This window comes from Phyllopteryx taeniolatus, chromosome 23, assembly GCF_024500385.1.
Source record: "Phyllopteryx taeniolatus isolate TA_2022b chromosome 23, UOR_Ptae_1.2, whole genome shotgun sequence".
In the NCBI taxonomy this organism is placed as follows: domain Eukaryota; kingdom Metazoa; phylum Chordata; class Actinopteri; order Syngnathiformes; family Syngnathidae; genus Phyllopteryx; species Phyllopteryx taeniolatus.
The window spans coordinates 6,251,818-6,279,629 of NC_084524.1; the positions used below are offsets into that span (position 1 = coordinate 6,251,818).

The 27,812-nt window shown below is 43.1% G+C and overlaps 2 protein-coding genes across 5 annotated transcripts in view; one reads left to right on the forward strand and one right to left on the reverse strand.

Moving 5' to 3' along the window:
* LOC133472795 (5,6-dihydroxyindole-2-carboxylic acid oxidase-like) overlaps positions 1–13,330 on the reverse strand; it is a 54,874-nt gene extending 41,544 nt beyond the window's left edge. Inside the window, exons 1-3 of one of the 3 annotated variants that reach the window (XM_061764156.1) lie at positions 13,188–13,330; positions 11,049–11,183; positions 5,911–5,949 (exon numbers count right to left, since the gene is read on the reverse strand). The gene's annotated coding sequence lies outside the window, so the exon portion shown is untranslated. Of the gene's footprint in view, positions 1–5,910; positions 5,950–11,048; positions 11,184–12,955; positions 13,095–13,187 lie in introns of those variants that run through there. The other 2 variants (XM_061764155.1, XM_061764157.1) reach the window with 2 other exon arrangements.
* Positions 13,331–14,421: 1,091 nt separating this feature from the next.
* Positions 14,422–27,812, forward strand: part of LOC133473002 (receptor-type tyrosine-protein phosphatase delta) — a 248,892-nt gene continuing 235,501 nt past the window's right edge. The window contains exons 1-3 of one of the 2 annotated variants that reach the window (XM_061764687.1): positions 14,422–14,579; positions 14,687–14,800; positions 14,883–14,922. The gene's annotated coding sequence lies outside the window, so the exon portion shown is untranslated. The remainder of the gene's footprint in view (positions 14,580–14,686; positions 14,801–14,882; positions 14,923–27,812) is intronic. The other variant, XM_061764689.1, reaches the window with a different exon arrangement.

A 27,812-nucleotide genomic window follows, 5' to 3' on the forward strand; every position in this document is an offset into this window, starting at 1 on the left:
CCTTTACCTTATCCAGAAACAAAGATGTGATCGCATGAAGCAATGTGTTTGGTGAATTTTTTACCAGAGTTATTCCATCATATTAATAGAAAATACTGGGCTTGGGATTCATGTCGCTTTTATGGAAACCATCAATACGGTATCATCCCATGGAAGGCAGCCGGACCGGACAACATTCCTGCAAAGCGTTGGAAGGAGTTGCCATGAATCCCAACACATCTTGCCACAATGCTCATGATAAAACCCTCAAAATCACATGAAAAAAATCCTGAAAAAGTGAATAAAAATACATCAGACTTACCAGTGAAGCTAATAATTAGATGGATTCACATGTGCTGATTGCTACAGATGTGTTTTGCTCGTTGAACAGTTTTGCTCTGACCGACCAATCAGACGTCAGAAAAATGTGGACATAATTGAGGGAAACACTACGAAATGAAGAAAACACCTATAGACTATTGGGGATGAATTAATACAATTTCATGAAAGAAATATTAGAATTTAGCTTGTAAATGTAGATCAGTGCCACGGGTTGCAGAGAAGTCCCTGACAGTCCGCCGCTGGGTTTTAAGAGCAGGTATAAGCAAACAGGCCATGCCAGGCCATCATTGCTCTGCCACTTGAGAACACCTTTACAGAATGACTATGTTTAACCCTGGAGCGCAAATAATAGATGCAACGCCCCGCATATGATAATCTCCCACCGACGGATAAAATGCTAATGCAACACATGCGTTTTAAAAAATATTTTTTTTTTTTTTTTTTACAGGGCTCCGTTGTGCATACATAAAGAGTCGGGAGCTTAAGGTCAGAATGAGCCAGTAAAACGAGGCGGCATTGCCACAATAAACTTAATCCAATTGCACAGCTAAATGCACTGAGACAGCTTGGATGCTGACCCGGGGAGCGACGGAGCAATTTATCACATGCACAAGAGCTCACGTACCTCTACATAAACTTCAAATTAAGCATTTAAAAGCCCACCGATTTGCTCCGCAATGCAGAGACAAAAAGACAAGGGAAAAGTGGATCCAGGAACGTGCTGTTAAAAATAGCCCCAAGCTGAGCACACAAGTATCCTCCTACTTGTAGAGATGCACTTGCTTTGTACTTGCTGCAACAGACAAATAAAATAGAATACAATCGAGCCCAAATATTTGGACATTCTTTTATGCACTCTTTCGTCCTCTCTCTCTCTCTCTCTCTCTATATCCATCCATTTTCTGTACCACTTATCCTCACTAGGGTTGCGGGCATGCTGGAGCCTGTCCCAGCTATTTTCGGGCGAGAGGCAGGGTAGACCCTGAACTGTTCGCCAGCCAATCGCAGGGCACATATAGATAAACAACCATTCGCGCTCACATTCACACCGACACCGATTTGGGAGGAAACTAGCGTACCTGGAGAAAACCCAGACAGGCATTGGGAGAACATACAAACTCCACACAGGCTAGGATTTGAACCCTGGTCCTGAGAACTGTGAGACAGATGTGCTAACCAGTCGCTCACCATGCCGCGACTTCAATCCTTAAACTGCATATGTTTGGTACTAAGTGTATGGCATTAAATTTGGTGTACAGAATTTGCGACAGCAAAATGTTAAATCCTAAATGGTTAGCAATCGCGATTAGCTTTAGCATGCTAGCGGTTACCATTTTAGGTAAAAAAAAAAACAAAAAAAACGCTAACTACCATTCAGCTTATTTATACTTAGCATGTTAAATGTACGTTACATATCTAACAGTGTCTTAAAAATCACTTAAAGATGTTCCTTTGTCGTTTTTGGCTAAGTTTATCATTGGCCCAACACTGCGTGCATCTGCAATAAATGTCCGTGTGAAACATGGATTCCTGCAGCGCAAACATGGTTCCGGGCGGAACCTTTTTTTGGGGGGTCTCAGCGGAGCTTCGAGGCAGATATTGTGTGCCAACCAATATTTAAAGTCAACTCGATTTTTTTCCCCCTTCAGCCGTAAGTGTGTCTAGCTCCGCCCATTTGGTACATTGTTGCCAAATGTGATGTGGACCTCGGTATCTGTGACAATTTGCGACAGAATAAAAAAGGCTTACTTCATTTTACTGGGTCTCTTTCTTGAACACTAAAGTGGGCAATCCGGAGTCACCATGGCAACAGCAGAGCTATGATTCTCTTCATTACAAGCGTTGCATTGCAGCGTGGTCTTTCATGACCTAGATCAACTTCTACATTCTTCCTCTATACTTTCCCAAGTTTCCATCTCTCAAGTCAGCCGTTTCCCAAACACATGCCGACCCAGGGACATAGACCGTCTCGTTGACGCAGGTCTTCACGAGGCCACTCGCAGCCTAACATTTTCTCTCATAGTTCAGTGCGTGCCATTCCCGAAGGGACCTATTAAGTCGCGGTAGTTGGCGGGCCAAGCAGAAGAAAGCGTAAGCTTCCAAATGGATGAGTTAGTCAATAAAATGGAGGGGAAGGCATTGATTCAATTCTATAGAATGGGAACATTCACGACTCTCCAAGGTTTTGATTCATCATCCAAGGGTGGGTGGAATCGATTTGCATGTTTTTTTAAATGTTCTTGTTAAGTATTTTCTGAAGACCCCTTTAAAAAATCTGAAGATCCCATTCAAAATGGTAGCAGATCTGGTATTTTAGCACATTGGCTTTAGATTTTCCCTAAAAACCAATCAAAATGTATCTTTTTTTGCACTACCCGAATTGCATTGTTAAGAACTTCTTAATAATGGCAGAAGTTACAATGTTTTTATAAAAATGTTTTTTAATTACACTAACCTTCCTTAACAACCCATTGGTCGTTAGTTGCCGATCCTGAGATTTTCCTTCAGAAACAATCAATAACGTGCACAGATCTAGTACTTTTGGACAGTATCCTTAGATTTTCATGAATAACCCCCCCAAAATGGCCAATATTTCTCTCTTTTATTTTTTTTACACTAGCCTTATAGTTTCCTTTATAACCCCTTAAAATTACTCTATTATATCCTTAAAAAGGCATTCAAAAAGGTTCCAGAGCCAATGTTTTAAATATTTGTTTTAATGATATCCTTATAGTTCCCTTAAGAAGCCATTCAAGATAGTCTTGGATCCATAATTTTCGGACGTTAACCTTTTTTTTTTTTCCCACTAGCCGTCGATTTTCCAAAAGAACCCTATTACAATAGGTGAAGAGCCATGATTTTTTTATTATTTTGTTTTTAGCGTTACTCTTATCGTTTCCTTAAGAACCCTTACAAATGGACGATGAGTCGACATCTTTTGCCGTCATTATTTTTTCAGCAGTAACTCAACGGTCATTAAGAGCACAATGACCACCAATCAGTTTTTTGTCCTCATGAAAATGATCCTTCCTTTAAGTCTCAAAGGAGCAAAATAAGAAGCTGAGCTCGTTATTATGCAACTTTGCAGGGTTACTGCACCTAAGAACTAATTTTCCACCTTGGCGGAACAGCGGCACTTTGTACACCCCGTACTTGTCTCAACAAAAAAGTCTCAAGGGACGCTTGACAGCCCCTCAACTGGGACTACCCAAAAAAGAGAGCTAAAATGACCTGATTTTATCACCTATTAAAAGAGACTAGATGCTTGTGAGTTTATTTACAGATAAACCAAAGTCCTGTATAAAAATGAATAAAACTATAAATCTCTAAAAGCAAAGAGGACACAAATGCTAAAGTGGCCTCTGTGATTATTTGTTTTTCTTTGTGTCCGGGCTATTTTAGACGCTCCACCTTTCGGGAGATTCAATAAACAGATATGAGAAGAAAGATGTAGTACAATAAAATAAAAGCGGATACTAAGAACTGGCAAATAAAACTCCCAAATAAATCCCCCCCCCCATCTGTCAAGCGCACTTGCTTTTTTCCTCTCTCTGGAATCATAATGACGCACGCTGAAAAGTGGCGACGACAAATATTTGTATGCTAATGCCTGCGTCCATCTGCTGCTTGAATGAAAGGTGGCCAGCTGACAAGCGCTCGTCTTCTCGCAAGGCAAATAAGCGCAATAACCCATGAGCAGGGATGATAATACAAACAGACTCCCCAAATAACCTGCCAATGGAAAGCTCTCAGGCAACCTATTATTTAAAACATTACAGTGACTCTGGACTTTCAATAAATATAGTGCTTAGATTTTTCCTTCCTTTACCGAAACCCCTGATACATGCTGTTCGGTCCCTGTAGGACCAGTGTCAGTGTTGGTCCGCATTGTTGGCAGTATGTCGGACTCGTTTCCGGTGTGGGTTGGACTCCGCCAAGGCTGCCCTGTGTCACCGATTCTGTTAATAACTTTTATGGACAGAATTTCTAGGCACAGCCGAGGCGTAGAGGGGGTCCGGTTTGGTGGCCTCAGTATTGCATCTCTGATTTTTGCAGACGATATGGTTCTGTTGGCTTCATCAAGCCGTGACCTCCAACTCTCACTGGAGCGGCTGGGATTAGAATCAGCACATCTAAATTTGAGACCATGGTCCTCAGTCGGAAAGGGTGGCGTGCCCCCTCCGGCTCGGGGAGAAGATCCTGCCCCAAGTGAAGGAGTTCAAGTATGTTGGGGTCTTGACAGGCGGATCGGTGCAGCGTCTGCAGTGATGCGGACTTTGTATCGGTCCGTTGTGGAGAAGAAGGAGCCAAGCCGAAAGGCGAAGCGCTCAATTTACCGTTCGATCTACGTTCCTACCCTCACCTATGGTCACGAGCTGTGGGTCGTGACCAAAAGAACAAGATACAGATTACAAACGGCTGAAATTAGTTTGCTGCGCAGGGTATCCGAGGTCTCCCTTAGAGATAGGGTGAGAAGCTCGGTCATCCGGGAGGGGTTCAGAGTAGAGCCGCTGCTCCTCCACATTGAGAGGAGCCAGATGAGGTGGCTCGGGCATCTGATTATGATGCCTTCTGGAGGCTCCTGGTGAGGTGCTCCGGGCACGTCCCACCGGTGAAAATTGGTGCGGATACAATTCTATTATTTTACTTTATTTTTACTATTTCTTTAATAACCCTTAAAACCCTTGAGCTGTTTTGATTTTTTTAACCTTAGAGTTTCCTTAGGATCCCTAAAAAATGTTCACAAATCTGGAAATATGGTTATATTTGGTTATTCTCCATTTTTCTTATCAATAAATAAAGTTGGAAAAAAGTAAAACATACTTTCCTGTCAAAATCACCTTATTTAGCCTCCCCCAACCCTTGTCAGACCCACAGGCTATTCTATTTTTGTGTATTTTTTGGGGGAAAATATCCAGGCTAGTCACTGGAAGGCCTGCTAGCGTGTAGTCGGCGATGGTATTGACATTTCTAATTTAGTTCACACTTGAGAAAGTGTGCCCTGCGGAGTATGTTTAGCGACACACACGCAGGCACGCACACACACACACACATGGAGTGAGGAGAAAAAAAGAGGTATAATATGATCACTAATAGAGGAAACTGTTCGTATTTCGCCTCTCAGGTCTGCTCCAGTGGATCGTGAAAGCCGACAGATCGGACAGAGTGGGATGTTATTGAATTTTGGAAGACGGTAGCGGCTGTGCGGGAGTTATTGCTCGGACCAACACTGGGAAGCAACGGAAAGACAAAAAACAGAAAGACTGTTGTCGACAGGAAAAGAAATCAAATGAAACTGGCTCGAATGTTCGATTTACCTCTGCCAAGGACATTTTTGTTAGCTTTTCGTGGGGTAGATTATTACAACAACTGCACTGGTTTCCAACCGTTATTTCAGTGCAGACTAATTAAAATGGAAAAAACGGGTGCTTTAACATCCGGGTATACATCCCTGGGAAGAACTCCAACACTTTTTGTGTCAATATCACGGTCAAAGTTTCCAAACAACACTGGACAACGTGCGGACGCTGATGCTAAAGGACAACATAGCCGCTATCGACACTGTAAATTAGCCGAGTGTCTACTTACTTCTCCGGGGAATCCATAATGTCCACAGAAAAGGCGTCGCTAGATCAATCAGAAACACAGGCACAAAGGCTCATCACAAACTTTCAAACTCTAAAATATATTTTACACATATACAACTCTTGATCTTAATTTGATTTATGTTCATTCTTGACGTGCTTAGATTTTTCTTAGCAATCCTTCAAAAATTGTGCAGACCTGACATTTTTTGACGCTATCCTTACATTTTTCTTAAGAACGCCTTAAAAAGTCCACACGTGCACTTGGCACTAGGACACCCTAGGTCGCCGTTCGATTATCGACTTTGTGGTCGTGTTATCGGACTTGCGGCCGCATGTTTGGACACTCGGGTGAAGATAGGGGCGGAGCTGTCAACTGATCACCACCAGTTGGTGAGTTGGGTCCGATGGTGGGGGAAGATGCAGGCCCAAACGTATTGTGAGGATCTGCTGGGAACATCTGGCAGAATCCCCTGTCAGAAGGAGTTTCAACTCCCACCTCCGGCAGAACTTCATCATCCACGTCTCAGGGGAGGCGGGGGACATTGAGTTCAAGTGGACCATGTTCCGCGCCTCTATTGCTCTAAGGTAGTCTGTGCCGGTCGTGGCGGTAATCCCCAAACCCGTTGGTGGACACCAGCGGTGTGGGATGCCGTCAAGCTGAAAAAGGAGTCCTAATGGGCCTTTTTGGCCTGTGGGACTCCTGAGGCAGCTGGCCATGCGGAATTCAGCTTTGGTGGTCGCTGAGGCAAAAACTCGAGCATGGGAGGAGTTCGGTGAGGCCATGGAGAACGACTTCCAGATGGCTTTGAGGAAATTCTGTTCCACCATCCGGCGTCTCAGGAGGGGGGAAGCAGTGCACCATCAACACTGTGTATAGTGGGGATGGGGCGCTGCTGACCTCGACTCGGGACGTTGTGATTCGGTGGAGAGAGTACTTCGAAAGTTGGGGTTGAGGTCACTGAGGTGGTTGAAAAGCTCCTCAGTGGCAAGGCCCTGGGGGTGGATGAGATTTGCCCAGAGTTTCTAAAGGCTCTGGATGTTGTGGGGCTCTGCAACATCGCGTGGACATCGGGGACAGTGCCTCTAGATTGGCAGACTCTGGTGGTGAGAAGGGGGACCGGAGGATGTGTTCCAACTACAGGAGGATCACACTCCTCAGCCTCCCTGGTAAGGTCTATTCAGGGGTGATGGAGAGGAGGGTCCGTCGGGAAGTCGAATCTCAGATTCAGGAGGAGCAGTGTGGTTTTCGTCCTGGCTGTGGAACAGTGGACCAGCTCTTCACCCTCGGCAGGGTCCTCGAGGGTGCATGAGAGTTCGCCCAACCAGTCTACATGTGTTTTGTGGACTTGTGTTCGTGTCCCCCGTGGAGTCCTGTGGGGGGTGCTTCGGGAGTATGGGGTGCCGAACCCCCTGATATGGGCTGTTGGGTTCCTGTACGACCGGTGTCAGAGTTTGGTCCGCATCGCCGGCAGTAAGTCGGACTCCTTTCCGGTGAGGTTTGGACTCCGCCAAGACTCCCCTTTGTCACCGATCCTGTTCATAACTTTTATGGACAGAATTTCTAGGCACAGCCGAGGCGTAGAGGGAGTCCGGTTTGGTGGCCTCAGTATTGCATCTTTGCTTTTTGCAAATAATGTGGTTCTGTAAGTTTCATCAGGCCGTGATCTCCAACTCTCACTGGAACGGTTCACAGTCGAGTGTGAAGCGGCTGGGATGAGAATCAGCACCTGTAGATTTTCTTTAAGTAATACTTGAAGGGACATGGTTTCAGGACCTTCTGACCTTATCCTTGACACTATGCTGAAGCATCCTCATATATCTTTTTATTTTTTACACTGTGCTTAGATTTTCCCAAAAGGGGAACTAAACGCAAGCTGTTAAAACATGTTACATTTTAAATGTACATATCCTCTGTATCTGATGGTGTATAACTAAATCTACAAAAGTGTATATTCTAAAAAAAAATTTTTAAAACATCGCATCTACTCGCCTATTGGGACCACCATGTTTATGTTTTCTTCACTCTAGCGAGTGTGCTGATTTGAGAGAATGTGACGCATATCAGACCTTCTTGCCCACTTTATTTACTGACAAAACCAGACAGAGTTGGTAAATATTCAGCAACGAGAAGCTACACATCGGACAGATGCACTCATCTAGCCAGCTAATAGCAGATGCGCGACTCGCACAGCTGTTCTTGCATTGTTCAAATTGGTATCCCACCAACATCAATACAACACCATCCCAAAATCATGTTCAATCACTAATTTAATATACAAAAAAAAATAAACCTGCTTTATTCTGCTCTCACTGACTAAAATGGTGTACTACAGCACCAGATGCCGGTGTTAGTGGCTAGTGGATAGCAACTAACTGCTCGCGGCGAGTCCCCCCTAGGCTAGCGAAAGTGTGCGGACTCCTTTTCGAAGGCAGTTTGATAGGCCAAAATTAATCTGTACACTTACTTTTGATGCTGACAGCCTGACACAGTTTAAATTACTACCATTTTTAACAAACCAGGCTAAGACACAAGCAGGCAAAGCCCAACGGTAATTTTAACATCACTTCGGCTCAATGGCTGATGATGTTTTTGTCTAACATGGTGCTGCCTGTACCTTGCAGCCCTATGGGGGGCACATGCCAGTGCAAACTGTCGGCCGTCCCAAGCCCGGATAAATGCAGAGGGTTGCGTCAGGAAGGGCATCCGGCTTCAAACTTTGCTAAACAAGTATGAGCGTTCATCCAAAGAATTCCATACCGGATCGGTCATGGCCTGGGTTAACAACATCCGCCACCGGCGCCATCAAACCTGCGCCGGTGGAAATTCAACTACTGTGGGTCGAAGTCGGAGAAGAAGAATAGGTGGAAAGCGGGCACAAAGAGAAGAGGAAAGCACAGAGCCTAGAACTGAATGTGGGGACTTTGAATGTTGGGACTATGACAGGAAAATCTCGGGGGTTGGTTGACATGATGATTAGGAGAAAGGTTGATATATTGTGTGTCCAGGAGACCAGGTGGAAAGGCAGTAAGGCTAGAAGTTTAGGGGCAGGGTTTAAATTATTTTACCATGGTGTAGATGGGAAGAGAAATGGAGTCGGGGTTATTTTAAAAGAAGAGTTGGCTAAGAATGTCTTGGAGGTGAAAAGAGTATCAGATCGAGTGATGAGGCTGAAACTTGAAATTGAGGGTGTTATGTGTAATGTGATTAGTGGCTATGCCCCAGAGGTAGAATGTGACCTAGAGGTGAAAGATAAGTTCTGGAAGGCCTTGAGGATGTTGATGGAGTACAGAGAAGGTCAGAAGGAGCTACATTGTGTCTTTGTAGATCTAGAGAAAGCCTATGACAGAGTACCCAGAGAGGAACTGTGGTACTGGATGAGGAAGTCTGGAGTGGCAGAGAAGTATGTTAGAATAATACAGGACATGTACGAGGGCAGCAGAACAGCGGTGAGGTGTGCTGTAGGTATGACAGACGAATTTAAGGTGGGACTGCATCAGGGATCAGCCCTGAGCCCCTTCCTGTTTGCAGTGGTGATGGATAGGCTGACAGATGAGGTTAGACTGGAATCCCCGTGGACCATGATGTTTGCAGATGACATTGCGATCTGCAGTGAAAGCAGGGAGCAGGTGGAGGAACAGTTAGAAAGATGGAGGCATGCACTGGAAAGCAGAGGAATGAAGATTAGCCGAAGTAAAACAGAATATGTGCAATGTTTTGGAGACAAAGTTAGAGAGAGCAGACGTCGATGGTTTGTTCCTCCCATGGCAGAACAAAAAAACGGTGCAGCCCAGTTGTCAACAATGGCGGAGGTCGGCATTCTTTTGATACTGTTCACGCATTGGATCCCATTAGATTCCGCCGTTGTACTTAATGAAGTGTTTTTGTATGTACATAACTCATTCGATTCCTTTCACATTCCACCCCGTTTGGGATTAATTAGGAGCTAATCAAAGTGAAAAGGCCATTTTAGTGCACATTTTCCCTCTCTAACATCCACTCATGTAGATTTCCTTTAATGATCAGAGAGTTTTTCTTCAGATTCTTGTATCTTCACACTGATGCATATGTGAGTGCGGATTTAAAATTCACCTCATTCCATGCGGGCCTCTGTGGTTTTGAAAGTTACAGGCAGTCGCCATCAAGCTTTCGTGCGAGCCAAGACATGAGGGGGTTTGGAACCATTTGGGTCCTGTTCCCAGTAACTTCCAGATAGAAACTCTCAGGACAGGACTCCATAAATCCAATGTGATTGTTTGTGACAGGCTGCTTGGTGAAAACAACATGCTGTAAGGAGGGATTTTCACTGTGTTGCTCCATGTAATCTCTCCGCTTCTCTTTCTCATTTTGGCTCCAGGCAAGGTCTGCGTGAGGTTAGCCCGCCAATCTAAAGATAGCTTGCATCCCGGACCTCCTACTCCATTCACTCGCTCATGCTACAGCTACCGCTGTTCATCATTTAAATTCAGTCCGACTCCTCGCTGATTATGTAACGACTGAAGAAGTGGGTCGCACTACTTTCGGAGCAAATAGCCCCACCCCCCCACCAACCCCCTAAAATAAAAATGACTCACAAATATCACCTCATCTCCAGTTTTATTTCAATTGCTCACTTGGCGGATATCCAGTGGTAGTTTTGCCTAATCTGTAATGGAGAGTTATGCAACATAGTCCATCATCAAGTGGAATAATAATAACTGTCAGAATTCCTGGAGTCACGAGAAGGTGTGCTGAAGTCCCGTCTCCGAAGGAATAGATGTCAATCCTTATCGCGGCACCACAGAGTGGCAGCAATGCCATGACAGGTTCAACACGTATGCTGAAATACTATTTTTTAATTGTTGTTTTTCGAGATTTGTGTTAAGAAATAATCATTCAAGAGCAGCAACATAAGGTGCTGATTCAGGATTGTTTTGAGTTCATCCTGATCATTTTCTCAGGAACCCCTGAAAAACAGGCCAAGATTCTGGATTTACTTCATTTTTTTTATTTTTTTTTAAAGGGAACGTTTGCAATTTTCAACATTAGCACCTTTTATGGCTCAAAACGGTCAATTATTAACATGACAGTGCTACAGTGATCTGTGAAATAAATCTCTCTGGCCCCATCACGTACCTCCAGATCAGTGGTGTCAAACTCACCTTTGTCACATCGTAGTTATGACTTCCCCCGGAGGGCCGCTACGACTGTGAACCCATATAAACGAAACACAACACATTGATGAATAACCAGTTTTGTGCTTGCGTCTCGACTGTGTGGCGCCTCAGGCTCCCTTCCTGCATAAACAACAAATTATAAACTGATCAAAATCATCTTCATGACTTCTAAAAATCATGTTCCAAATGCTGATTGACACACATCTAGGTGTGGGGTTCATGAGCTCGTTATCCTCAGGGGGACCGAGTGGCCAGCTGCTCGCGAGCTCAGTGTTTGGTCCGAAAATGGCGAGATTACGGGTACAAATGGAACATTTTGCAACATTAATAGAGGCTCGACCGCTTGGCCCGCGGCGCAGAGGCTGCGATACATGTTGCACAACATTCCCCCGCCCGCCTTCGTGCATGAGCTGTGACTTGGCGGCATGTCCGAGTTGTAGTGGATGTTGAAATGTGTTAGCCCTTTTCTCACTTGTCATGCAAAGCAAGTCTGGAAGCTCTCAATTTGTTGATTTCCAATGGGCGAAGATTGCAAAACCCAATTTGGCAAAGACACAAAAAAAGCTTCTTTAGCTAAGTTTGCAATTGTGGCATGGTTAGGATCGTATCCCACGCAGGGAATCGAAAATAACATTTTTGTGCAGTTTGGATTTAAAAAAATAAATAAAAATAAAAATACTAAATAAGCACCAACAAGGCTAGCTTTGTGTCAGTAACTAGCTGAAAGAGGAGATGAAGTAGGCTTGGAGGTTATTGTCGTCAATTTAATGCGGACTGAAATCTATTAAAAGGGCTTCATTTCTGCATCATTCATCGCACTAAACGCAACCTCCAGGGACAGCACTCATGGCCGTCTTGGCTATAAGAGAGTTAGATGCAAAAGCAAATGACGACCCAATTTTTATTCATTTATTAATTTATTTTGGGAAATATTATTATTATTTTTTAAATAAAACGTAACACTGTATGAGGACATACGGTACCATCCATCCATTTACAATACCGCTTGGCCTGATTAGGGTCAAGCCTCTCCCAACTGACTTTGAGCAGGGGATGGGGTTCAACCTAGACTGGTTGTTGCTTATGGAAATTTGCACAATTACAATTTTAGTTACATTTGAAAAATAGCCGCAAAACCTCAGATTTATTTATTTATTTTTTTTTCATATCACATCCTCCTTCTAAAGCCGACACCTGTGATTGGCTCTCTCGGGTAATGTACCAGTCTGCATTACATAATTTTCCAAATATGACCTCAATGTGGTGCAATCGATTAGTTTGTCTGAGATTTTGAAAAGGCAAGACTTATAGTTACACCTTTGAACAGTTTCATCTTTATAATTTGGACTTTTTTATGGAACAGTCACATATCTGGTTTGTCATATGAAGCGATATTGTCTACATTGTGCACATTTGTCATTAGGTCAACATGGTGTCGTGTTTTCCACATGCTGAACACATATAATGCAACAAACACATTTTTTTTAAAATTATGCATGTACATTTCATCACGTTTTGTTGTCAGTTTATTTGTGTAAAGAGCAATGGTGTGTTATTTCAAAATAATGATTTATGGTTTCAATTCACTTTTTTTTCCTAGAGGAAACATCCAAGGGCCCTGTTGATGCATTAATTCAAAATGATGAAAATTAATCAAACATAATTAGTTCTATTACTTTGAGAAAATAATTGAAATAGAATACTATAACATTTTCAACAGGGTAACTTGTAATTGTAACCAACGACATTACCAAAGTTGTCTTCCCAACACTGCATGACGTCCACTATGATGCATCCATTTTTTTTTCATTTTTTTTTTTACCCCCATTTATAAAACAAATAACAATACCTTTTTTAAAATCAAATGCAACAATCTGTTTGGCCATACATACATTGAAGCATCATTTCATATTTCACGCAGAATAGTGATTTAAGGTCCCATTCCCGAAAGTGAACTCTGCCTAGCAACAACAAAATAGGTACAGATGCCTTTCGCCGTCCAAACAGTGCCCAAAATGTGTGAATGCGGACAAATAACGCCAGAAATCCACAATTAAGAACGATATATAAAAAAAAATACAACAGCAAACAACAAAGAGCAAGAAAATGAGAAGCTGTGCACACCTGTGTGTAATTACTGATCCAAGCCTCCATACCGGTTCTTCCCTCTGATTTGCCGCTAGCCGGTTACGGTTTTTCTTTGCTGCAGGTGAGTGACACAAAGCCAATGTTGTCTTTGCGTTAAATTAAAATAGACAGTATATATATTTACATTGTGGGCGCTTTTGTTACAGTCCCTCTTTTTTGTTTACTGACACGGCATGCTAGCCCTCAATGCTTATTAAAACTAATGTAGCTGTATACAGATTTGAGGGGCCTGGAAAAGGCCAGCGAGACAAATTATTTGACGCATTTTATATTTATTATCATCCGACTTGCGCAATAATACTAAATTGCACGCCTTTGTTGGATTTTGTGCTGTTTTCGTTTTATTTTATTTTTTTCTAGTGCGATTCAGAGACTGCGCTGCAGGTGGCACTCGCGATCCGGAAGTAAACCCACACTGCGCATGCCCACACACCAACGTTGACGTAAGTTTACAGACTTTAATTACTTACTTTACGTACTTTAATTACTTTACGTACTTTAATGATACAGTTGTGTAAAATTAATTTCACTATTTAGCACAATAATGTCAGCAGATATTATATTCGCCTGTGCTCTTGTTATTCTTCTTCTTCTTGCTTGTATACCATTAGTCTAATGATTTGCTTTCAGTTGGAATGTTTCTTTCATTAATTATATCGGAGGTCACCTGGCTGTGACCATAGGATTTAATTTTATTTTTTTTAATCCTGGGAAGGTAGAACCCGACAGTGCTGTGCAAAAGTCACCAATTAGCTTTTTTTTTTTTCATGTTTTAAATTTTTTATATTGACCCAGTTTCACTGTTGTCAGTAACTAATGGGGACACAGAGTAATAGTGCACAAATTAAGAATTAATTACAATGCTGCAACCAATTATGTTTCAAACCATCTTGGTGAGTGCATTGTTTTATTTTTACCGTGTGAGTCTATATGTTACCATTGGAGCCATTCAACCCACAGAATCACATAAGCATCCATTTCTGTTCTTTTGGTTTTCGTGAACCAGCAAGTCGCATGCTAACTCACAAACACAGTAATATTCAAGAAGCAGTGGGCATAAGAAATTAATAGATTTTTAAGTGTGCCGCTTTAGCTTGCCCTCGTGTGGCTGGAGTGGGAAAAAAGCAATCCACGCTCTCTCTCCTCACAAAACCCACACACACACACACACACACACACACACACGCATCCTCTTTCTCCCTCCCTCCAAACTCAGGAGCTGTGTGAGTGCATGTCTGTGTTTGTGTGTGCGCGCCGGTGTAAATCTGGCAGCGCGCAGTGGTTGCATTTCCTCGGGAAAAAGCGTGTTTTGCTCTCTGCCCGTCTTCTTCTCGGCGCTCTCATCCAGGCAGCGCTAAAGAGAAGCAGGTACCATGTGTCCGATCCACCCATGCATATAAATATTCTTACTTTCCTCCCTGCTCATCCCAGGTGTTGGACTTTTGATGATGGCTAATGGAATTCTTCTCTTACAGTTTAAAAACAACAACAACAACTCATTTTTGGAATAAGAAACGCATTGCTGTTTTCTGACTTGGATGAAAGGGACTCCTCTGGAATTTCCTTAGGAATTAAATCTTAAAGCCCTGGTAAGTAAGACCTCTGGATGCGTTCATTATAAGAGAATTCCAGCATTGATTGTGCCCCCCCCCCCCCTCTTTTTAAATGCAGTTACCGAGTGCTTTACCGTTCAACCGCTACGGCGTGTATAGTAAGTGAACACTTTTCTCTGCATCTTGCATCTCATGTGCGGTGAAGTTGGGACAGGCGATGTTCTGTCCCTCATCACTTATACATCGCTTATACCACATGCTGTGCACCGTCAACTGCCGATGAATTTAAAAAAAAAAAAAAAAAAAACAAAGCAGGATACAGCAAGTGGAACATCTTAACAGGGGCATGCTGAGAAAAGTTTTTGGACGTTTAAAGAGCGTTTTTTTTTTCATACTGTATGTCGAGCCAATGGCTTGTTATTTACGGCTTCTGAAGAGGAGCCATGATGTTGAAAGCTGAGATCGTTGGGCAAAGTTGATGGGGAAAGCAGCGAATATAGCAGGGGCAAATTGTGACAGGGGTGCGAATGAAAGAAGTGGGCTCCACTGGTCAACAAAGACCCCCCCCCACCCCGCCCGCTGACACTTGAGGTGGCCTTTCCCCTTTTAATGTGGCACCCATTTGCTGCCTTGCATGGTGTGAAAATAACCAAGGAGGACAAAACAGTAATTTTTTTTTCAATTGTGCCTTTCGGGGAACTTTTATCAGACCGGGGGGTAAAAAAAAAAAAAATAAAATAAAAAAGTACCTTGACACAAGACGCAGCGGTATTTGTCAGCTGTGGAAATGGTGACATCATTATAGTACTCACTGATTTCAGAAAAGGGACATAATTCTGTACAGCAGTCAACAGAATCCAATATTCCCCACCCCCCGTAATGGAATAATAATAATAATAATAATATTTAAAAAGAAAATCCTCCAATGTCATGATACATTGTTGAATCATTGGATTTCCTGACTTAATCTGTTTCTGGGTCAAACTGTGGCCGATGTGGACACTGCCATGCAAGTGTAAACATAAGTTAAAGACCCTGTAAAGTTAATTTTAGAGGTGCAACAATTCATAATTAATGGTGATTAATGGGTGGTCAAATTAATCAACAACTACTCTGATCATCGATTAATCCTTTAGAGCCCTTGTGTGACTTAAAATTGTCCAAATTGTCAAAATGTCAGCCTCTCAACAGTAAATATTCTCAGATTTCTGTAGCCCTCCATGAAAGCAGACTGATTATCTTTGTGTTGAATCAAAATAAAACATGTTCAAACATCTGCTTTTACTTTGGAAAACAATGATTTTTGATGACAATGACATTTTTGCCAGTTTTCTGATGTGTTCCAGACCAAACCAGGAACTGAATCATAATCAATTTGTTTTTCCATTCTATGCAATCAATTTGAAATAATATCCTGTTTTTAAAGGGATGGAAATTATAATTTTTTTTGTTGACAGAATAATCGATTTTTCAAATAAGTATAATCTTAAATTGCAGCCCCAGTGAATCCAGTAATTTATTTCTAAATACACGAGTGTACATGTTTGAAGAGAATTGCTAAAAACATGCAAAGACTGAAAACTACTCATTTGTGGCTTTAAGTTTTTCAGGTTTTGGGGCGTGGCTAAAACAGGGCCCAGTGACGCACTTGGGCCCCTGGCACCAGTCGCCCCTCCCCCACTACATAAGAACTTGATTGCCTATGTTTGCATCGGCGGTTATCCGACACAATTGCGATGTGACATTGTCTAGCTAGCTAGCTACGCCTGCACCCTGAAAATGCTGGCGCTTCGTTGTCTGCCGTAAGTGCGCGCACGTCGCGCGGAGAAAGGCGAAAGACATTTTTTCTAATTATTATTTTTTTAAAAGCCCGACTTGACAACCAGTGTGTGGAGAGGGGCTTCGGGCTGGGGTGGTTGCTTTAGAGCGCCTCGTTGTTGCGGTGTGGAAAAGCCCCACGACGACCCAGTGGGAAATATTCCAGCCAGCATTGCATTGTTTCAGTGTATTCAGCGGCCACGCCCAAAGCGGAACATACCTGAACATAACCTGAAAAACCTTTTACCTCTTTTGCCGTATGGAGTCCATTTTAGTTGACCATAAATCTCCAAGTCCTTACTTTGAACAATGTACCCGTAAGAACCACCTTGAAGGCGGTCCAAAGCTCAGGGAGCCAAGCATCCCGGCTGGGAAGCTTTTATAACGAGGCTGCGCAGTCAGAATTAGATCAACCTGGCACGGGTGTTTTTTTTTTTTTTTTTTTTTTTTTTTTTTTTTTTTTTTTTTTTTTTTTTCTCCCAGGAAACAGTTGATCTGTCCCAAAATAAAGTGTCTGTGTTTGCCAACGTGAAAAAACAAAACGAAACTAAAAAAAAAAATCCTGCTGTCACACCGCTGCTCATTTAGCCAACATATGTGGCTGCCAAATTTAACGCCTCCCTCCATTTTTTTGAAAAAAAAACAAAAAAAAAACACAGTGCTCCAGAGTCTGCCTAGCAACAAGTTGCCATGGAAAAGATTTGTCTTGGAAATTCTGGAAAGTGATTAAATACAGGGAACAAGTGGCAGTCCCGCAAGTCGTGTTTATATTTAATACAGAGCAATGGTTGTGAAGTGCAAATTAATATATTTGCCTCTGCATTCAGTTTTTTTGTAATTTTAAACGTAGGACCAGGAGGGTTAGCCCCTAGTTTGCGCCCAGTGTTTCATAGTTAATAGAGTCATTGTTACAAATGACTAAATTTGTCGAATCCGTTCCTGAGCTCCTGCTCGTGATCCCCACCTATACCCTTAGCCACAAATTCTACCGAGCAACATGTTCAAATTCAATCAACTGAGTATACGTTACACACAAAAAAAGTATCCTGCCTAAGTGATAGGCAGGTCCCTAAGTGCCGCCTGCTGATTTTATTTTTTTATTCCCATCTAAATACGCTGACGATGAATATCATCCAATATTTAACAACCGGATGCTTACTTGTTTAGTCAAACTGATGCTTTTAGTGTGACAAATGTGCACCCAAACTTTACCCCCCCCCCCCCCCCCCCCCCCCCACCACCCACCGCCCTCACGAGTCTCCAAAAATGCTGCGCCCAACGAAAGCGTCTCACCTGCACGGTTTACGGGTCCGCTCGTAAATCAGACGCTTGTTAAATTGCGCTACGACAATGTTTGCCTTCCGCAGTAGACATGAACGCTATTACGCGTGATCTATGTGATCCAGCCGCCGACTGCTCCCCAATTAAAGGATCCGGCCAGTGCATATGCTGCTTCTCTCTCGCTATATAAATTCTGCCGCTGCCGTGACGGGTATGAAGGCAGCGAGGAGTAAGGACTCTCTGCGCACAGCTCGATGCTTGGAACCGAACAAGAGAAATCAATTAGACCCTACTCAGTTGGCATTCAAGGGAATTGCAGTATGGAAAAGGGTGCAGCGAATCTGAGCATTCTGGGGGAATAAAAGAGTCGTAAGCATACGGGAAAGTGAGGGTGTGCACAGTCGGGTAAAGCAGTATCTGGAATGTCCATTTTATATCAATACACAGTTTCTTCCTTGGAAGATCGTGGCAAAATGTATTACTGGGAAATTAGGGCATTGCTGTTTATTACAGTAATCCCCTGATATTTGCAGGATAGAGGGCCGTATTCTCCTCTTCGCCCGTTCTTTTTTACATGCTTGGGCTTGCGCACTTTTCATCGACTGATTTTTCTTTTTTTAAATGTTTTGATTTTTTCTCTTCTCCATCCAGACTTATGACAAATCTACCGCACGTAAGATGGAAATGAATGCGATAACACCGAGAGGCGTGAATCACTGACAGCTGAGGCTGGCTCCAAATCATGTATACATGGATCTTTCCTGAGACTTGTGAATGTCATTTAAATCCATGAAAAAGTTGAAGCACATGTTCACTTGGAAAATACCTTGGAAAATGGAGCAGATGTGTAGTTGGCCAGTTGGGATGTGCGGACTGCTCCGGCTACACTTAAACTTCTAAGAAGACTTTTTTCTTCTGTAGGAAAAAAATCCAATACAAGTAATTTAATAATATTGTTCACATGAGTGAATGCATGTTTGAAAGTCTGTCAATATAAAAGGGAGTGTACCTACCATGCTCTAGATCAGTGGTCCCCAACTATTAAATATGCAACTTACAATTATGCCGTTACGATGAATGTAATTGTTGTAATTAGTTGGAGTTTCTCTTTAATGGGACGTTCACATCTGAAAGACTCCAAAGGCTGGAAACTTGTCCGCCATAGCTGCACTTTTATGGTGGTTGTCAAGGTTTTTGTCGGCGTGTTAATGCTGGAATGCTGACAAGTTGTGATGGATAACAAATTGAGGGATTAATGTTGATGATGAACTTTTTATTACCATCTGAGTATGACAGAAAATGTAAAGATTGATTGTGGAGTGACAGTGGTGGAAGATGGGATTTCTATTTTTCTAAGGCTTAGAACATTGCAATCCCTGCCTAATCCTATGTGTACAGTGAGCTGAAAGGGAGCACACGTGTAAACACCCCCATCCCTCGCTCAGCCAGCCCAGCCGGAGCTTCGACGCTCGGCATCATGGGAGAATAACAATGAGGGATTGTGGGAGAGCGGGGATCAGTCTCCTCCGCGACGCTCAGGCCATACTGGGCTCGTCTTTATCTAAGACCCTGGCTTACGCAGCTCAGTTCTGCTAGTTTGGAGATGACAAACCAACGGTACTGAGGAGGAGCATCTTGGTTCTCCAAACACCCTCCCCTCTGGCCCTGTTACATGGCAGGCCTTGTGATCTCATGTGCACATTTTCACACCACTTGCCGACTTCACAGAATGGCCCTCTTCCTCTTCATGTTCCAACAAGGGGCAGGCTGCGATCTGTCAAAACCTTTGAGCACGCCGTGGAAAGGCCCTCTCGAAATTGCTTAGTTTCGTCGTCTTCCCATTATTCCGGCTAGTAAATCCCCTTTTTGAGGACTCAACTCCTCAGCAAATGTCGCGGGTATGCGTATCCTGGTGAAATTAATCGTCTTTTAAGTGTCCTGGAAAAGACTCTTTGACCATTTCCAGGCATTCTTAAAAGCAAACTTGTCCTACGGTATTCCTCCCATTGCGTCGAGATTTGAACTAACGTACTTGACAGATGGGCGGTGCTAAATTGTAAAGATTATGTATTTTCACCACAGCAAGTGGCCATATCATGAGGACAGTTTTGGCACGCTAAAAAAAATAAACGAATAAGAAAACTCTACACAGCACCAACTAATGGTGAGAAGCAATATCTCAAAATTACAGGTTTTCTGCAAATGTAGATCCACTCCTTCAAGCAGGTGCAAAATAGATATTCTGGATGACAAAATCCTAAATAGTCCCTAAATAGCTGTCTGTATTTTGTAAGTTTAAAGAGAGAGCACACCCTTCAATTGTAAGGCTTATACATGCAGTTACATCTACATCACAGCAACCCTGGAAAAGGCCTCAAAAGAGAGTTCTGGAAAGATCAGGTCTTCCCCCCCCCCCCCCCCCAAGGAATACCGTTGTGGGAATACCCAAGATGATAGCAACAGAATACCCAAATAAACTGACAGGGGAAAGAGAGGGGGAAGAAATAAGATGAATGGGCCGCAGCATTCCTGTAGCAATAACTTGGATCGATGTTAAAATTAAATTTGACGCAAAGAGCCTTTAGGCAAAGTGCAATTCACGTCTCTGAGTTTCCCCCCTGGGCACGCCATTCGGGTTAGCAGGAGATGGACAGACGACCAAGCGTTATGGAAAAAGGTAGCGCCTCCAGGGATGGGGAACACCTTCCCTTCACTCCTAATGTACCTCTCCCCTTTGATTGGCTAATATGGTTAGCGCCATGTGTCCCTTATTGGATCATATCAAAGGTCAGAGGAGTCCTGCAGACAAATCAATCTCTCCGTCTGAGGAAGCGTGGAATTGAGGGCGAGACGATCCATCTAGTCGGAATGAAAGTGGGTGAGGATATGGCTTGGGGTGGGGGGTGATGGCAGTGGGCGAGGAAGGTGAGATTGAGCTGTTGACTTGGGGAATGTGATATCCTTCGAGAGTTGGTGTTATTTCTTGCAAGTCCGGGGAACGATTCGGTTTATTAACGTGGCACCAGGCAGACCTTATCTGTTCATGTGGTGAATCAAAGTTTAAAGGCAAAAGTTGGGCCAGAACAAGTATTCGTTCAGAGTACTTTTCTATGTGTCCACGCATAGAACCCAAGTGGTTTTGAAAGCTATCACGGAGAAGGTGGGATTGTAGCCGACGTCCTTACAACAAGAACCTCATTGACTTTCGATTCTACCACATTTGGGGGATTACTGTTGTTTTCTAGATGCAAGAACCCTCTCGATTTGGTGAAGGTAACTGTTCCGTGTCAAAGCCAGTAGCGTATACTCCTCTGGTCGCCTTGCATTCAATAAAAACCAACAGTATATTTACTCCAGTCCGTCTCCCCATTTGGATTTGAATGGCCATTTCCAGAATTATTCTTCTTCGTCAAAAAAAAACCTTGTCCCTAGAATATTTTTCCCATCGCTGCCAGCGTTGAATTACATGCTGTAGATTAGTGGTTTCCAAACACTGTGCCGCAGGAAATAATCCAGTTTCTCTTAATTGGGCTGGAAATTGCAATTTATGCACTACAAACAATGCATCTTTGTTCATCTACCAATGCCAGCAACATATAGCGACGGGCAGAACTAAATGCTATTCCACTCGATTGCAGCGCTGTTGGAGATTGCTGTTTTGTTTTTCAAGTCCTGTGAGCGTATCAGTTGTGTGGTTAACAGACCCAGATTTCAAGGAGTAGGGAGTGGCAGCGAGAGAGAGCACCTCTTCTAGTGGACAATGAGCTCACACTTCAGTTGAAGATGATCAAAAGGTCTTTCGACTCCAACATCCGCTCGCCCGCTCCCGTGCTAATTGCAGACAGTCAGTGAAACATATCTGGCATGGAGAGAGACAGAGAGAGGGGGGGGCCTGCAGTGGGAGTCAAAGCCGCCTTAGGCCTGAGCCAAAGTGTTTTAAATGGATTACACCAGTGTGTCATTGTGATTACAAGCTCCTCGCAGGGACCACCGCGTCATGAATTGAAGTTTATGGCGTTACGGTGCATCGTTCCCTTCATTTTTTTCCTCCCCCTCTAATCTGCAATAAATCCAAAAATAAATATATAAATTGAAATAAACACAGTATATACTCTCTCCGGTAAGGTTGTCGCTTGACACTGATTGTGTGAAATTAGTCGGTGATTGATAGTGTCTTAAAGTGATTTTGGAGCGCACTGCTCTGGGTGGAGCAAAAAATGTGGCGTTCCCTGTCAAATCTTGCCTTTCACGCATTCTCCCGTCAGCTTAAGCACTTTTCCTCATACGCGCTAAGAGGCTGTCGTAAGTCACTTGAAGTTTGGATGCAGTTACTATATACGTACATGTACTGATAATATTGCAAAAGAGACTTCCTGAAAGTGCGATCAACTGCCACTTTGAGGAAGTTTTTTTTTTTTCTTTTTACTTTCCGCGCGTCCCGACTCGCTGACTACACATCCGCTACATAAGGTATTTTCAAATTTTAAGTGTGCCTAATCTTTTTCACTGATTTCAATGACATTCACAAGTAAGTTTTAGGAAAACCCCCTGTTTCTCCAATTTGAAGCCAGACTCCGCTGTCAATAAATCACACCTCTTTGGTGATTCTTTGTTTGTTTCCAGCTTTCGTGCGGTAGTTGTGTCAGCAGTCTGGACCAGAGATTACGCGCAGATGAAAAGTCCGCAAAGCCCTGTCACGTAAAAAAGGACTTTCAAGTGTACGTGAGAATATGGCCCATAGCACAAATGTGCCACTGGCGAATCCACGGCCATCCCTGAACTTCTCCTCCTCAAGAGGCAGTTGGGTATTAAAGGCTTTTCCGGGCTTCGATATCAGCCAACACGACGCTAATCACTGCACTTGGACCGATGAAAATATGATCTTAACACAATGACCATTGTGAGCGCAGCGCAAATTAGCCTTAGCTGGTGGGCAGCGGGGTGACAATGTATTTGCGCTCTCCTTATCCTGCCCCGCCTCGGGCGGCTATTAATCTTCTAGACCGAAAAAAAGGAATTCATGCACAGAGGGATTTGTAGGGCTACGGATATGGATTACATTGTCTAACGTTTGAATTGGACTCTGAATGTAATTCCAGTGGCGTGAGATTAAATTAATCTGATGAACATATCTTCATTGCTCTTATCACGACGACGCGTATATTCCAATAGGAACCCCATAATTCAGTGCAAATTCCGATAAAAATGTGGATAGTCATGCGTTTGAGTCACAATGGAACTCTGACTACAGTGTCTGGCTGTGTCTCACGTGGAACAACAGTGTTTTTCTATTGTTTATATTAGACTTTACACCGATTTTATTGGTCTGATCGGTATCTGCCGATAATTAGCATTTTAGGCTGATCGGCTTTAATGTCATCATTCGCCGATCCAATCAATGACGCAAAAGACATTTACTCAGCGTCGCCATCGTGCACAGTATATTTGAATCCAAAAGCTAGTTTATTTTTAGCCTTTTCGCGTTTCTTTTGACGGAGTACTGTAAACATCTGATGGCCAATGAAAAAAATAATACGTCAGCAGTGTGGGACAGACAACACGTCTGAGACAAACAACACGTAATGCCCAGATCAGACTACAAGACAAATTTGCTCTTTCACGATTGCACTACGTCAGACTACTGCAATAAAATCTTGTATTCCGATACCACCGTATCCCGTTTTTTTTTTTACGATAATTGGGCTTCATCTTGTCAAATCAAATGTGACTGGATACACTCGTTACCGTGGCGATGACTACAAGAGTGGATTGCGCCGACTGTATTATAAGGACAAAATGGGGAAAAATGTGTTGGGTGTCACCGGTGCTCAGGACAGGAGAGGACGTTCGTTTAAGGCTTGCTTGAGGTATGTTCACGTACTTTGAATACGATACAGCTCGCAAGCAGGCAACTAAACGTTATGTAGCCCAGCAAGCTAGTGGTAACACGGACGGTTGTACCGGCGTTCTGTCGAATCATGCTCTAAAGTTTCGCTGTGGGTGAAGTAATTTAATTAATTTACTGTAAGTTAGCACCCATTATTTCTGTCATGTAATGTCGGTTTGACCTCACTGATTAGAATACACGATCTGACTAGAGCAGATGGAGCCGAGGAACATATTTTACAATAGAAAAATCTCACGGCGCAACAGCAAACAAAAATGTCACGGAAAGTGGATACATTAATTACTGTATCTACTTCCTGCTATCTAATAGAAGACCATTCATTTGTTCTGTCTGTCACTATGCCTCACTGGCATACATAGAGGAACAAAGATACATTATTGTAAATATAATTTTTTGAGCAATTAAGTACACAAGTATATAGAGTAAATGATCTTGTGATCGGATCGATGATCGGTTATCATTTTTTTAAACTCGGTGATCGGCCCCAAAAATCCTGATCGTGTAAAGCCTATATATATATATATATATACACACACACACACACACACACACAATGGAGCATATGGACCAATGGAGCATAAATCCGGCACTTGCTTTCCCCTTTATTTTCTTTCGGAGTTGTCCAACTTTGAGAATTTCAAAGCCAAAGAAGAAAATACATGGAGCTCCGCAAGCTGCTCTCCCTGTCGCGTCAGAGAAAACGTGCGAATCTCTCGCTGCATATTCACGCTGCGTCACTTCCACACTTGTCTTTCTCTCCGAAGTGCCTCGTTTGGCTCGAGCACATGACATACGGCAAGCATCGTGACGTAAGGGGCGGGGAGTAACATCCGGTGTTCAGCGTGGAGCTCGCTGTTTATCCCACTGGGCGAATGAATTTTTCATAAACTGGCCCCGGGAGCTTCATAAACGGCGAGTGGGAACGAGTGAGGCGACGGGATGAGAGTGCGGCTGTTGTGTGCCGCCGAGGATGCGGAGACACCTGGCGAAAAGCAAGTGGCTGCCGCCCTGCCTCGTTCATGTCTGACCCCGCTATCCATTTAGCCCTACTTTATGATTACCATAAAACTGTGTTTGAAAAAAAAAAAAAAAATGGCTCCACGGGCCTCCACTTCCATTAGTGGCCTGTTTTCACTGGAATGGCCCAAGTGTGTCACCCGGGTGGGGCCCAAACGCTCCCCTTGTCCTCCATAGTCTCTATGCAATCAAGGACTGCGCCAAGTGGACAGCTACACTGATGCTGTTGTTGGCCAAATGGTTATTCATGGCGGCACTGGAGAGATAATAGAAGTGTGAGTATGAGTGTTTCCTCACAGAGAGAGCATTCTTGAGAGATAAAAGCTTTGTGCTGTTGCCGATTTTCGCCAGGGCGAAAGGCGCGTGACACCGTTTCCATGGTTCTATTCAGCGCTCGAGCCGTCACCGTTCAAAATCGATCTTCAAATGTGATAGATGTGCGTGACAAAACAATTACAACAATAAAGACCTCTGTGTTAAAGTATGCTTGAGTATATTGTAATTGTATTTATTTATTTTTCTTTTTTGGGGGCGGGGGGTAAATCAACCCTGAAAATGCTTAGTGACAGTTTATCCCCACTTATCCAAGATATTTTTTTGGTTTAAAAATAAATTAAAAAAAAAAAAAAAATATATATATATATATATATATATATTTTTTTTTTTGTTTTTCTCAACGCCATTATCTACAGAGTTTCGCTGTTTGTGGTCAGGCCCGGTTCCTATTTGCCGTGCATAGCAGGGGTCCAATGTAATTTGTATGTTGTTCTTTTTGTGACATCATGAAGCTATTATTATTTTATTTTTTATAAATCTGTTTCACATCCAACCAAGACGCCAACTTATCCTTGGATGCCAGTGAAGAGTCATTTCTTTCAATTTCCTTCAAACTTTTCAATGATTGAACTGAATCCTGTGGATTTTAATGAATGGGATGCAGAAAAGCAAAATCATTGTCAGTTGTAAAGCTTGACTTAGGGGGAAAAAAAAAAAGCTTTGTTTTCAGGTCATTTAATCATTTGGGAATGTCGGGCTAATGTCATTTGAATGTAATCAATTGTGTGGAATTGTTTGGGGCTTTGAAGTCTTGCACAGGTAGCACGAGAAATAATCAACGAAACACTTGCATATTCCGGGTGAACCTTTTTTTTTGAGTCTCAGTTTATGTTTCGAGAAAGTAAAAAGTTAAGTCCGACAAATACATTTCCCGCAATCTGCGACCCGACTGATGTTAGCAGCAGTCCTGATTAGCTGCCTGTGATGAACTGCCTTCAAGTGTGGAAATTAGAACGTAAAAGCTACTCCCACAGGAACTTGCGGAAGGTGGGGTGGGAGGGGTGTCATAATATCTCCAGGGTAGGGGGGATAAATCTATTAGAAGCGTTATGACAAGCAATCAATGTTGCTTCTTTATTCCCTGTGACGCTCTGTAACGAATACACTCATTAGCGTTAATGCCACCCTGATCTAAATTGAAAGGGCTTTATTTTTAGCCGTGCTGTTCACTGACTCGATATAGTGGCAGGAAAAACAACTATGTGGGATTTGGGAGGGGACTATTTAATCAATTACCCACTTGACATTCAGGCTGTGTCGTTGGTGGGAATTGTACTCGCAGGAGATGCTTTTCCGCAGGCCGACAATAATTGCACAGCAGCGTGACAACAAATGTGAGCGAGCACCTAAACCCCCGACCCCCCCCCCCCCCCCAAAAAAAACAAAAAAAAACCCTTGCTTGGCTCCCATGACAAATGGTCTGACGCCGCACCTTCCGACTGGGAAAAAGCACGGGACAACATTCTGCTGCCGGTTGGGTTACACGGCACAGCTTTCCAGATCGATATCAGTCTGCCGATGGCGATGTCTTTGTTCATGCCTTAACCGCCCGCTGCAGTCTCGCACTTCCCGATCCCTTGCCCTAATTGGGGGAATGCTATGCCAGTAATGATTGACCTGACGACTGACCAATGCGCATAAGCCGGGTTTACATGCACACTTTGTTCTTGGTCATTCCGATTTAATTCATTCCAATTGACAAGCTGTGGTCAACTTGTTTACATGTGATGTCATTTATTCCAATTTATTTATGGTGTGCGCACATCGATGTAAACATCTCATTTATCAAGATGGAGGTCAGTAGTCTCTTTAGCACAGTAGCTGATATTTTTTTTCCCTTTTATCAAAGCAACAGCATGATAAAAACAAGTTAGGGCTGCACAATTAATCGCATTTTGATTAATCGAATCGTGATCGCGATTTTTGGTTGCCACGATTAAATGACCCTGATCGTCTGTGATTTCTTTGCAAATGAAACACTTTTCGTATACGGGAGTGCCCGCAACCTAGCCAGCCACCAGTGGGCGAACACATGGTTAAGGCTGCATTAAGCTCCGGCACTGTGACCCGCTGCCAACTTCAAAATAAAAGTCTAAAATGGCATTGATGTCCAAAGTAGTAATATATGAAGCTTTTATTTTGAAGTTGGATCTCTCAGCCCGTTGGTGGAGAGCTGGCATGTCACGGCAGGACACTATTAACAGTCGTCGTAGTGGCTGCCTTTACGTCAACATTTCGTCAGTCATATGAATGTATTTTATGTATTTTTTAATACAATCCGTGTTAGAAAGTCTCATCATTTGAACAGTTTTGAAGGGATTTTTTGTAGTTGTTAATGCGCTCTGCCCCCCCCCCCACCCCTCAACAGCCCCATTATAAAAATGGTTCTGACTGGCTAAGAGTGCCTCGCTGTGCTAATGTTAGCATTATTTTTGTGCGACCGTGCTCGACGTGGCACGCCATCAGATGCCGGTCGGGGATGCGGAGGCTGAAATTAAGCAGAAAGAAAGAGCCATTAGTTGAGAAACGGGAGCAAAGAGGAAGGAATATATTTCAGTGGGTTATGAATTATTCAGCTCTCTCCCAAGACGAGTATGCAAACACATTATTGATGCTTTTGTGCTCTCGTGTCCTCAGTCTAGACATTTTCTCCCAATGTTTCACTTGCATTTGCGAGATGATTATCTC